We start from the raw sequence: 11963 nt of genomic DNA, 5'->3' as shown, positions 1-11963 counted from the left end.
AGTTAGGAGAATTTGACGTTATATTAGGGATGGATTGGTTATCTAAGCATGATGCTCAGATAGATTGTCGAAATAAGAAAGTAATGGTAAAAACGCCAGACGAAAGAATAGTAACGTTCAAGGGACAGAAGCAGGTAAAGAAGTTCTTAACGATGATTCAAGCCAAGAAGTTACTATGACAAGGATGTGAGCATTTCGTAGCATATGTGATTGACAAAAGTCAGGAGCCAGCAAAACTTGAAGATATTCCAGTTGTGAATGAATTTCCAAACGTATTTCCCGACGAGTTACCAGGACTTCCTCCAGATAGATAAATTGAATTTGCAATCGACTTAGCACCTGGAACCGAACCAGTATCCAAGGCCCCGTATAGAATGGCGCCCGTTGAGATGAAAGAGTTAGAAAAGCAATTACAAGAGCTGTTAGAGAAAGGAGTAATTAGACCCAGCGTATCCCCGTGGGGTGCACCGGTATTATTTGTCAAGAAGAAGGATGGAAGCATGAGACTGTGCATCGACTATAGGGAGCTCAACAAGTTGACAATCAAGAATAAGTATCCGTTACCCAGAATTGATGATTTGTTTGACCAATTGAAGGGAGCCAAGTATTTCTCCAAAATTGATTTAAGATCGGGATATCATCAACTGAAGATCAAGCCAGAAGATATACCAAAGACAGCTTTCAGAACAAGGTATGGACATTACGAGTTTTTAGTGATGTCTTTTGGATTGACCAACGCCCCAGCAGCGTTTATGGACCCGATGAACAGAATTTTCAAGGAATATTTGGACAAGTTCGTTATAGTATTTATAGACAATATTTTGATATATTCAAAGACGGAGGAGGATCATGCGGAACATTTAAGGACAGCTTTGGAGATTTTAAGGAAAAAGAAGTTATATGCTAAATTGTCGAAGTGTGAGTTTTGGCTACAAGAAGTTCAGTTCTTAGGACACATAGTCAGTAATGAAGGGATCAAAGTGGACCCAGCAAAGATCGAGGCAATTACGAATTGAGAAAGACCGAGAACACCCACTGAGGTAAGAAGTTTTTTGGGATTGACAGGATATTATCGAAGATTCGTTCAGAATTTCTCAAGAATTACAACACCATTGACAAAGCTTACATGAAAGAATGAAAAATTTATATGGAATGACAAGTGCGAAGAAAGTTTTCAGGAATTAAAGCGGAGATTAACCACAACACCTGTTTTGTCACTTCCAGACGATCAAGGGAATTTCGTAATTTATAGCAATGCTTCTTAAAAAGGATTAAGATGTGTTCTTATGCAGCACGACAAGGTGATTGCGTATGCGTCAAGGCAATTGAAACCACACGAACAGAAGTACCCTACTCATGATTTGGAGTTAGCAGCCATAGTATTTGCTTTGAAGATTTGGAGACATTATTTGTATGGAGAAAAGTGTAAGATTTTCACGGATCACAAAAGTTTGAAATATATATTTACCCAGAAGGAACTTAATATGAGACAAAGGAGATGGTTAGAATTGATCAAGGATTATGATTGCTCGATTAATTATCATCCCGGTAAGGCGAACGTTGTAGAAGATGCGTTAAGTCGGAAGGAAAAGTTAAATGTGTTATCCGTACCTGAAGAGATATATAAAGAATTTCAAAAATTGGAATTGGAGATTAGAATTTGCAAGCCTGAGGAAGCAAAAGTGTACGGTATGATTTTCCAACCGGAGTTATTGGAGAAAATAAAGAAATGCCAGAAAGAGGTAATGGATCAAGATATAAATAGTTTGGTAGGTGAGGAATTATGCACGCAATAAGATGATCAAGGTATTCTTAGGTTTTCTTAAAGAATTTGGATTCCACCAGTAACGGAGCTGAAAAATGAAATTTTACAAGAGGCACATAGTTCAAGATATTCCATCCATCCAGGGATTACCAAAATGTACAGAGATTTAAAGAAGAATTATTGGTGGCCAGATATGAAAAGGGAAATTACGGAATGGGTTAGCAAATGCTATACCTGTCAGAGAGTTAAAGCAGAGCATCAGAGACCAAGCGGATTGCTACAGCCATTGGAGATTCCAGAGTGGAAGTGGGAACATATTACCATGGATTTCATAGTTGGATTACCAAGGACAAGGGCTAATCATGATGCCATTTGGGTTATAGTAGATAGACTTACCAAGTCAGCTCATTTTCTGCCTATAAATGAAAGATTTTTGCTCGACAAGTTAGTTCATATGTACTTGAAAGAAATCGTAGTTCGTCATGGAGTTCCAGTGTCTATTGTATATGATCGAGATCCAAGATTTAATTCAAGATTCTGGAAGAGTTTTCAAGAATGTTTGGGAACAAGATTGAATATGAGTACGGCCTATCACCCCCAAACGGATGGCCAAAGTGAAAGAACGATCCAGACAATCGAGGACATGCTACGTGTTTGTGCTATTGATTTCAAAGGAAGTTGGGACGAGCATTTACCCCTGGTAGAGTTTGCTTATAACAACAGTTATCATGCCAGCATTGGGATGCCACCTTATGAAGCCCTTTATGGACGCAAATGTAGATCTCCAGTATATTGGGACGAAGTAGGAGAACGCAAAATACTCGGACCCGAATTGGTACAACAGACAAAGGAAGTTGTTGAAATTATCCAGAAAAGATTAATAGCCGCACAAGATCGTCAAAGGAAATATGCAGACCAGTCAAGAAAAGACATGGAATTTGAAGAAGGAAGCTTGGTATTATTGAAAGTATCACCGTGGAAAGGACTAACAAGGTTTGGGAAGAAAGGGAAGCTAAACCCAAGATATGTCGGACCTTTTGAAATACTAAAACGTATTGGCAAAGTACCTTACGAGTTGGCGTTACCTCCGCACATGGAGCACATTCACAATGTTTTTCACATATCAATGCTTAAGAAATATAATCCAGACTCCAGGCATGTAATAGAATATGAGCCAATAGAACTTCAAGCAGATTTATCATATGTAGAGAGTCCGATAGAGATTCTAGAGGAAAGAGAGAAAGTATTGAGAAATAAAGTGGTAAAGTTAGTAAAAGTATTGTGGAGAAACCCAAAGGTTGAAGAGTCAACCTGGGAGTTAGAAAGTGATATGAGAGAAAAGTACCCTCATTTATTTTCTTAGAGATTCTGAGGACAGAATCCTTTTAAGGGGGGAAGGATGTAATATCCAGGATATATCGTGTAATTATTTTTGCTATTATATAATTATTATGTGTGTTCAGTATCTATTCTGTGAGCTAATTGTTAAGTGTTATCTGTACTCGAATATTCAAAAATAATATTAATTGAGTATTTTAATTTTTATATGTCCAAAATAAAATATAGATAATTGTCATATCTTCCTAATTATTTTTATGGTTGTTTATGGATTTATAAGAATCATATGAAATTTCTAAAATCTTTTTCCGGGTAATTAAAATCTATTTTATAAAAACGGGAACCAACCGACATCAACCGTTGTTACATTTTTGCAACCCGAAACTCTTTCGAGAACTCCTTCCTAACCTAATTGTAATATTTCGAGCATATTCCATGTTTCGACTTTTTCGATCTGGCGTATGGTTTGTCCTGCGCGGGTCCCGGCGCAACATTTTCGATACAATATTCGTTTCGGTAAATCAATAAAACCCGTATTTTCGATAAACGGGAGCTTTTTATTAAACTATCACAATTATCACTTCGTAATACGTGTAACCAGGCGCTGAGACCAAGACCGCAGTACAAATTGTACTGATTTGGATAATTATCCCGAAAACCGATACCGTTTGGATCAGTTTTTACAAATAAACGTACCGTTTTATATCCGGAATGATCCAACGGGATACAAATTTTCCGTAATTATAAATAGCCTTTTTCCGTATTTTATTTCGTATCAAAATCAATTGCAGACAGATAATTATATAATTTTCAGAGAAAAACCCTAATTACATAAACTGTTCTAATAATCAAACAGCAAAACGAAGGCGTTACCGATCTCTGTTTTCAAAGCTTGAGTAACCAAAACGAAGGATTTGAAGTGTTCTATCAGATTCTGAGCATTGTTTCACTGCAGAAATCAAGGTTATTTTTCTAAAAATTTATTTATTTTCGAATTTATTTTATTAAAAATATGAATTTTTGTTTGGATGATTGTTTGTATGATTTGATGATTGCATGTTGTAGAGCTTGTTTTCCTGATGATTTTCATATGTCATACGTCTGATTTGGAGTTCAATAACATGCTCAAAAGTGGGTTTAATTTTCGAATTTCAAAATTAGGGTTTATAACCCGTATGAATGTTCTTAATTGAAATTTGGGGGTTTCTTATTCTTTGATAGATTGATGTTGTGTTATAGTGGGTTGTGTTCTCTGTGAAATTTGCAATCTAGTCGTATAAGTTTCATGAACCAACGAGGTCTGTAGAGAAGGGAGTTGTGTTTTGAAGTTTTCCGATGTTCGCCGGAAATTGCAAAACTTCACGGTCAAATTCCGGCCAACTCAGGGATTGTTGGGTTGTTTTGATTACATGATTGTATTCCTGGTAATTTGTAGATGTGATCTGGAGCTTGTGGTAAGGTGAGGAGGTCGGAATCGTGTTCTCCGGCGAACCCGACTGTTTTCCGCCGAAGGACTGGAAAATTACAGTTTAGTACCCCAACTTTTGAAAACGATACAGTTAGGTCCCTGTAGTTTCCAGACTTTGCAAAAATTGGATTTATGTTTTAAAAATGTTTAAAAATCATATTTCCTATTTATTTTTATTATAAAAATTCGTTTTTAATTTCTGAAAATTCTAAAATTTTTTATTTTAATTCTGAAAATTATTTTTAATTCACAAATAAATCTAAATTAATTAGTTAATTAATTTCAGTTAATTTCTAATTGATTAATTGGTTAATTAATTCAAAAATTAATTGATTAATTAATTTAATTAATTTAATTAATTGATTTTAATTAATTATTTAATTAGATTTAATTATTTAAAAATGATTTAAAAATTCTGAAAAATAGTTTCGAGCTTTAAAATATTATTCTAAATTATTTCCAAGGCTCGATAATTATTCTAAAATTATTTCGGAGCCAGAATTGGCCAACCGAACCCTGTTTATTAACCCGAAATTGATCCAACGACCCGTTTTAATTCCGAAAAATGTTTTAAAAATCATTTTAAATACCAGAAAGCCTATTTATGACCCGAGACTTCTCTATAAATAATATATCATTGATTACGTGATGTATTATATGCTATATATGACTTGTTAATTGACTATCGGTCTATATTTTCGTTGTTTACTTGATTATTGCATAACTTTCAATCCGTTAATCGGATTTGGGTAAAACGAAGGGTAGATAGAAGTATGTGTTGAATAGAATTCCATGAGTAAATTATTGATAGATGCTTATGATATGTGAGCAGAAGAGGCAAGAGGTAGGAAAGGGAAACAAATAGTTGAAGAGTAAGACGCTTGTGATTGGAAACGAGTGCAGTGTAGTAAGCTAATATCAGGCAAGTGTTCTGAACTTTCTTGAGATATTGTAGTATTTGATAGTCAGATTGATATTGCAAGTGCTTTGAAGCACTGAAACCTAAACTCTGATTCCAGTTATTGTTCTTGAGCCATAAACCTTATTCTTTCTAGACCATTGATTGTTGTATACCTAAACACAAATCTCAAGTATACGATATTACTCCACAAATACATGCAAACAAAATCCCAAACACTGAACTGAATTACTTGTACATTCAATCATTGTATCCTATGCTTTGAAAGCCCAAATCTTTGAAACCCTGAAATGTTGATTTCTTTGTTATCCAATTCTTTCATTACCCAGCATCCAAGCTTTTAAATTTCCTTATTGATCCTTACAAGGGTTGAAACCCTTTCATTGTTAAACATTTATTATTATTAATGATTTCGGTTATTGTTTATTATTGCATATTCTGTTATTATGTTAGAATTGGATTGTTTTTATAAAATTGTGGACCAGATTCGTGGTCAGACCATATAATGGTCAAGTTAGGCCAATGTGTGTCTTGGATCCAGTAGTTAGAGCAATGCTGTGTGCCTTGCTCGGGGTTAGTGCGTGACTGATCAGCAGCCTAACCTTGGTTTTTAAATTAAGAGTATAATATCCAATTCTAAATCATAATCAATTGTTTACTTGATATCATAATCATATTCACCTGATGATCATTATTCTCAGTTTTGTCATTGTGACTTGCTGAGCTAGTTAGCTCATTTGTGCGATGTTGTTTATATTCTTTCCAGTTAAAAAGGAACCAGTTGGTAGCAAGCATCCCCAGTCCAGCGCGAGAGCTAGGGGTTCAGGTTGAGAAAGCTGAGCTAGTAGGCTTCTTTTAGGATAATTTAAGTTTGTAAAAGTTTGTAATAATGTTTAATACTTAGTTTGAGTTTAAAATAGTTGGGATTTAAACGGTTTGTAATATATTAGTGTGTTTGGCTTGTGTGCATACTTTAACCTGTTGCGGTCCGTGATGGTTGGTAAGTAGGGTCACTGCATATATTATTATTATCTTTATTATTGTTATAAGCAGGTTATAATTAAGTTGTGTGTGTGGACCCCAAACTTCTGACCCGGGTTTGGAGGGCGCCACAAATCAGATATCTTTTCTTCCAAGTATTCTATTCTTCATAGAATTCCTTCTTCATGCATATCTCTTCTTATGTTTGTCTCGATCTTCTTTCCTTTAATCAGCTGTTGTCCTTATCTGAACGTCCTTCAGTACTTAAGTTCTGATATCCATCTTCTGATGATTATCTCCTGATAATATAAGTACTGATATCCTTAAGTCCAGACTTCCAGTAAGTACTGATTTATCCTGTTTAAGTAAGATCTGAAAACTAAACATAAATCATATTAGCCATGACATTATCAAATATATCTAACATAAATATTTTATGATATTTTTTATATAAAGTCTTCTAAACTAAAAGTAGTTATTCAAACAAGAACCGGTTAAGATACATATGCGCCGTAAGAAAATTTTGAATTTGTGAAAACATTATCGAAAACTTTGCATATAAGATTTGAAATTCACAATCGTTTAATAATTATATAAACTATATTTGTTTGGCCTCCACGAAAAAAGTGGTTTATTTATTTATAAGTCTGTAAGTACTTATCGATGTGTGTTTGACGACCGAACTTATAAGTTAAATTTACAACTTATAAGTTGATAAATTGAATATTAGTAAGATCTATTTTTTCTTAACTTATTTTAATTTTACATATTTTTATTAACTTTAATTTTAATATATATGTTTTAAATGCTTTTCTAATTTTAAATTCACAAATTAAGATAATTGTATTTAAAAATTATTTATTTTAATTCATTTAAGTAAAAAAAGTTTGATTTTTAATTAAATTATCCAAACACTTATATGACTTATAAATATTTATCTACTTATCACTTCTAAGTCGCTTATTCGTTTTAAGTCATAAGTTACTTATTTTAAAATTTCCCAAACGACCACCTAGTTAAATTATGAAATAAGTTTTTTTTGCCTGAAAAGAGAATAATAATCATTATTTCAAATCGTTTGCAAGTACATGAATCAATTATGGACAAGTTTCATTTGCTTTTTATATGCGGTCAGCTATTGAATAGATATGTTAAAGTCATAATGTAATTCTTAAATTTTAAACTATAAAAACTGCACTATTACACGTGTCTTTGAGTGATCTCCACTTATAAACGTAAAGGACGATAATGATTCCAATACGAAATTAAAAATACATAAATTAGTTAAAAGGTGATTTCTAGTAAATGAAATGGATTCGTGTGTATTTAAATACTAATCAGTCTTGTCTTTTGACATAGTTAGATTATTTTAGTGTTAAAGCGTTTGTCATTTTTATCAAGGTTTATTGACTATGTTAATCTGTTTGTGGAGTTATGGCTGAGAAACATAATGATATGCAACAAATGATGGATGGGTTTGCTATGATTACTATGGAGGACAAAGAACAGGGGGTATAACATATGCAGAGAATGATGAAGGCTTAAGTGAGGTTGATACTAGATGGTGCCTTGTTGGTCGATTTCTTAAAGATTCATCGATTGATTTCCAAGCTATGCAACATAAGATGGCTTCCTTATGGCGTCCGGGATGAGGAATGTACGTAAAACAACTGGAAGCAAATCAATTTTTATTGCAAGGGTGTGTAATGGGAGTCCATGGACTTTTGGACGTTTCCACTTAGTTTTTGAAAGATTAAGGGAAGGAGATAATCCTAGGACAATGCCAATCAATAATATGGAGATCTGGGTACAATTACATGGCATGGGAACGGGGTTTATGTCTCAAAGAGTTGTCATGGATGTGGGTAATTACATTGGTAAATTTATTGAATCTGATGCGAATAATTTTGTCGGCGTCTGGCGAGAATTTTTACGAGTTCGAGTGGCGATTGTGCTGGATAAACCACTCAGACGGAGGATGAAACTTAAGAAAAGTGAGGCAAACTGTGCTGGGTTAATTTTAAGTATGAAGGCATTCCAACTTTTTGCTTCATTTGTGGAATGATTGGACATAGTGATAAATTTTGTGAGAAGTTATTTGACATGTTAGAGGAGAATATTGAAAAACCATATGGTTCTTGGATGCGTGCTGAACCTCAACGTAAGATGCATACTATGGGGAGTAAATGGTTATGACCTGGTGGGGCAACTCCGGTGAGGAACATGGTGGAGGAGATGGAGGAGATGGTAAGGTCCGAAAAAACAGCTAGTAATCGCGAGAAACCAGGAATCATGATAGATGCTAGTCTGCATGGTAAGGCTAACTCAATGGGAGAAAATTCAGGAATTCTGTTGGAACAGAATATTATCTCTAACAAATTGATATCTTATAATCAGGGTAATATATCAATACAAGATAATATTGGAAAGGAAATGGACCCAAAAGAGCTGCTTATCATTGATGCAAAGAGACGTAGAGTGGATAATGAAAATGGGCCAGAACCAACGAATATTTCAGAAATGGACATGGGCTTGAACCTAAAGAATATGAGGACTCAAACCAAAAAAACTTGCTGCTGGCGGATGCTGCTTTGCAGGCCCGCCATTCCTCATGAGTATTGTAAGTTGGAACTGCCAAGGTATGGGGCCACCTTGGAAGTTACAGTTCCTGAAAGACGTTGCTCGTCAAGAAAGGCCTTCCTTTGTGTTTTTGTGTGAAACGTTAAGTAACAAGGAAAAGATGGAGTGGTTTCGCTCTCATTTAAATCTTCAGGGAATGATTGTAGTAGAAGCTCAGGGTCTAAGTGGAGGGTTGGCACTTCTTTGGAGAGATACTTATCAAGTTCGTTTGCTTAGCTTATCAAATAATCACATTGACGTCGAAGTTCAAATAGATGGGAATAGTCCTTGGAGATTGACTGGTTTTTATGGAGAGCAAAACAGAAACTTGAGAAGAAGAACGTGGGATTTGTTGAGGAATATAGCCCGGGATTCTAATTTACCTTGGGTTATTATAGGGGTCTGGAATAATATAATGTCCCAAAGTGAGAAAAAAGGAGATGTTGCTTACCCTCAAGTCTTGATATAAGGTTTCAATAATGTGGTGGATGAGCTTAATTTACAAGATTTAGAGTTATGTGGGTATCCTTACACCTGGGAGCGAGGTCGTGATTCAGCAGCTTGGATGGAAATTAGATTGGACAGAGCTATGATAAATAGAGAATGGGGCATTTTATTTCCGTTAGCAAAGTTGATTAACCCGGAAGGCTCACCATCGGACCATAGTCCAATCTTTTTAGATACAGGGAGCTCTCTGATGCAAAGATGAAAAAGAGGTTTCAAATTTGAAAACACGCGGGTGTTAGAAACTCTTTGCTCGCAAATCGTCAAAGATTGCTGGGAGGAAACGGATGCGCAGGTAATTACGAGGAAAATTAGTCAGTGTGGAGAAAGCCTAGAGAAGTGGGGAAAGGAAATCACGGGTTGCTTTAGCAGAAGAATAAAAGACTGCAAAACGCGTCTTAAACAGTTACGGAGTGCTCGAGATGATCAGTCAGTGCAAGAGTTCAAGGAAGTGAAGCAAAAACTGTTCTTGATCCTTGATCAGAGGGAGATCTTCTGGCGACAACGGTCCAAACAATTATGGCTCCAATCAGGTGATAAGAACACTAAATACTTCCATTCTGCTTGTAATACTCGTCGTCGTACTAATCATATTCAAAAACTCAAGGATGATAATGGTAATTGGTTATAATGGCAGGAGGGATTAGACAAGTATATCACTGATTATTATTGCAGGTTATTTACGGCCTCGGCCACGAACAACGAGGATGTTATTGATTGTGTTCCTCGTACGATAGATTCAACTCGAAATAACATTTTATTGAAAGAGGTAACGAATGAAGAGGTGAAGACTGCATTATTCCATATGAACCCTGACAAGGCTCCTGGCCCTGACGGTATGACACCAGCTTTCTTCCAAAAGCATTGGTTTATTGTTGGGGATGATGTAGTGAAGTTGACAAAACACTACTTTACTACTGGGGAGGTGTTACATGGCTTGAATGATACGAACCTCATTCTTATACCTAAGAAGAAAAATTCAACTCTGGTAGGTGAATTGAGGCCTATAGCTCTTTGTAATATGCTGATAAAAATAGTTACAAAGGTTATGGAAAACAGAATGAAAGAGATTCTTGGTGTTGTTGTGTCCGATACGCAAAGTGCTTTCATTCCGGGAGGGCTTATCTCGGACAATATCATGATCTCCTATAAAATAATGCACTACTTAAAATGAAAGAAAGTTGGAAAAGATGGTTTCATGGCGCTCAAACTTGGCATGAGTAAGGCGTATCACCGTGTGGAATGGGCATTTTTGAGAGCCATTTTACTGAAAATGGATTTTTCGGATTGGTGGGTACATCTGGTACTCAAATGTGTCATGATAGTCACTTACAACATTGTCCATGATGATCAGATGATGGGACCTATAATTCCTACTCAAGGGATTCGCCTAGGCGACCCTCTGTCCCCTTACTTATTCATCATTTGAGCGGAAGGTCTTTCTGCGCTAATTCGTAAGTATGAGACTAAACAATGGATTCATGGGGTAAAGATTTGCCATCGTGCACCTATTATCTCGCATATGTTTTTTGCGGATGACAGCTATCTCTATTGTAAGGCTGATGCAGGTGAGGCTACCAAAATTATGGAGTTGCTGGATGTTTATGAAAAAGCTTCGAGTCAGAAGGTGAATAAGGATAAGTCCTCGATTTTCTTTAGTGCAAACAATATTCAATATAATAGAGAACATCTTTGCCAGCTGCTGCAAATGGTTGAGGCAGATGAATATTATCAATACTTGGGGCTGCCTAATATTTTGGGAAGAAACAAATCTTCGAACCTGGGTTTTTTGAAAGATAAAATATATTCAGCAATTCGAAAATGGGAGAGCAAACATGTGTCACGTCCTGGGAAGGAAACTTTAGTTAAATATGTAGCACAATCGCTACCAACTTATGCCATGGGAGTGTTTTTATTGCCACTGGAAATTACTCGAGGCATAGAGAAATATATTTCCAAATACTGGTAGAATGGGTCGAATTCGAATGGGTCGTATATAACTTGGATGTCATGGGATCGTTTGGCTAAGCATAAAAGTGTGGGAGGATTGGGGTTCAGAAATTTTCGAGACTTCAATCTTGCCATACTAGGCAAACAAGGGTGGAGAATTCTGACTAATCCGGAGAGCTTAGTGGCAAGGGTTTATAAGGCCAAATATTTTGATAATACTGACTTTTTAAACTCGAATCTAGGCCACAACCCAAGTTTTAAATGGCGTAGCATCCATGAAGCTAAGAAATTGTTATGTGATGGGTTGAGATGGCGAATTGGCAATGGTGAGTGCATCAGTATAGAAGGACAACCGTGGCTGGAGGGCGATGGGCTTGCTGTTATCATCACTGAAACACCAGCTATTAAAGATAAGTATG

The sequence above is a fragment of the Apium graveolens genome, chromosome 2 (genome assembly GCF_009905375.1).
Source record: "Apium graveolens cultivar Ventura chromosome 2, ASM990537v1, whole genome shotgun sequence".
In the NCBI taxonomy this organism is placed as follows: domain Eukaryota; kingdom Viridiplantae; phylum Streptophyta; class Magnoliopsida; order Apiales; family Apiaceae; genus Apium; species Apium graveolens.
This window is presented reverse-complemented; position numbering follows the sequence as displayed.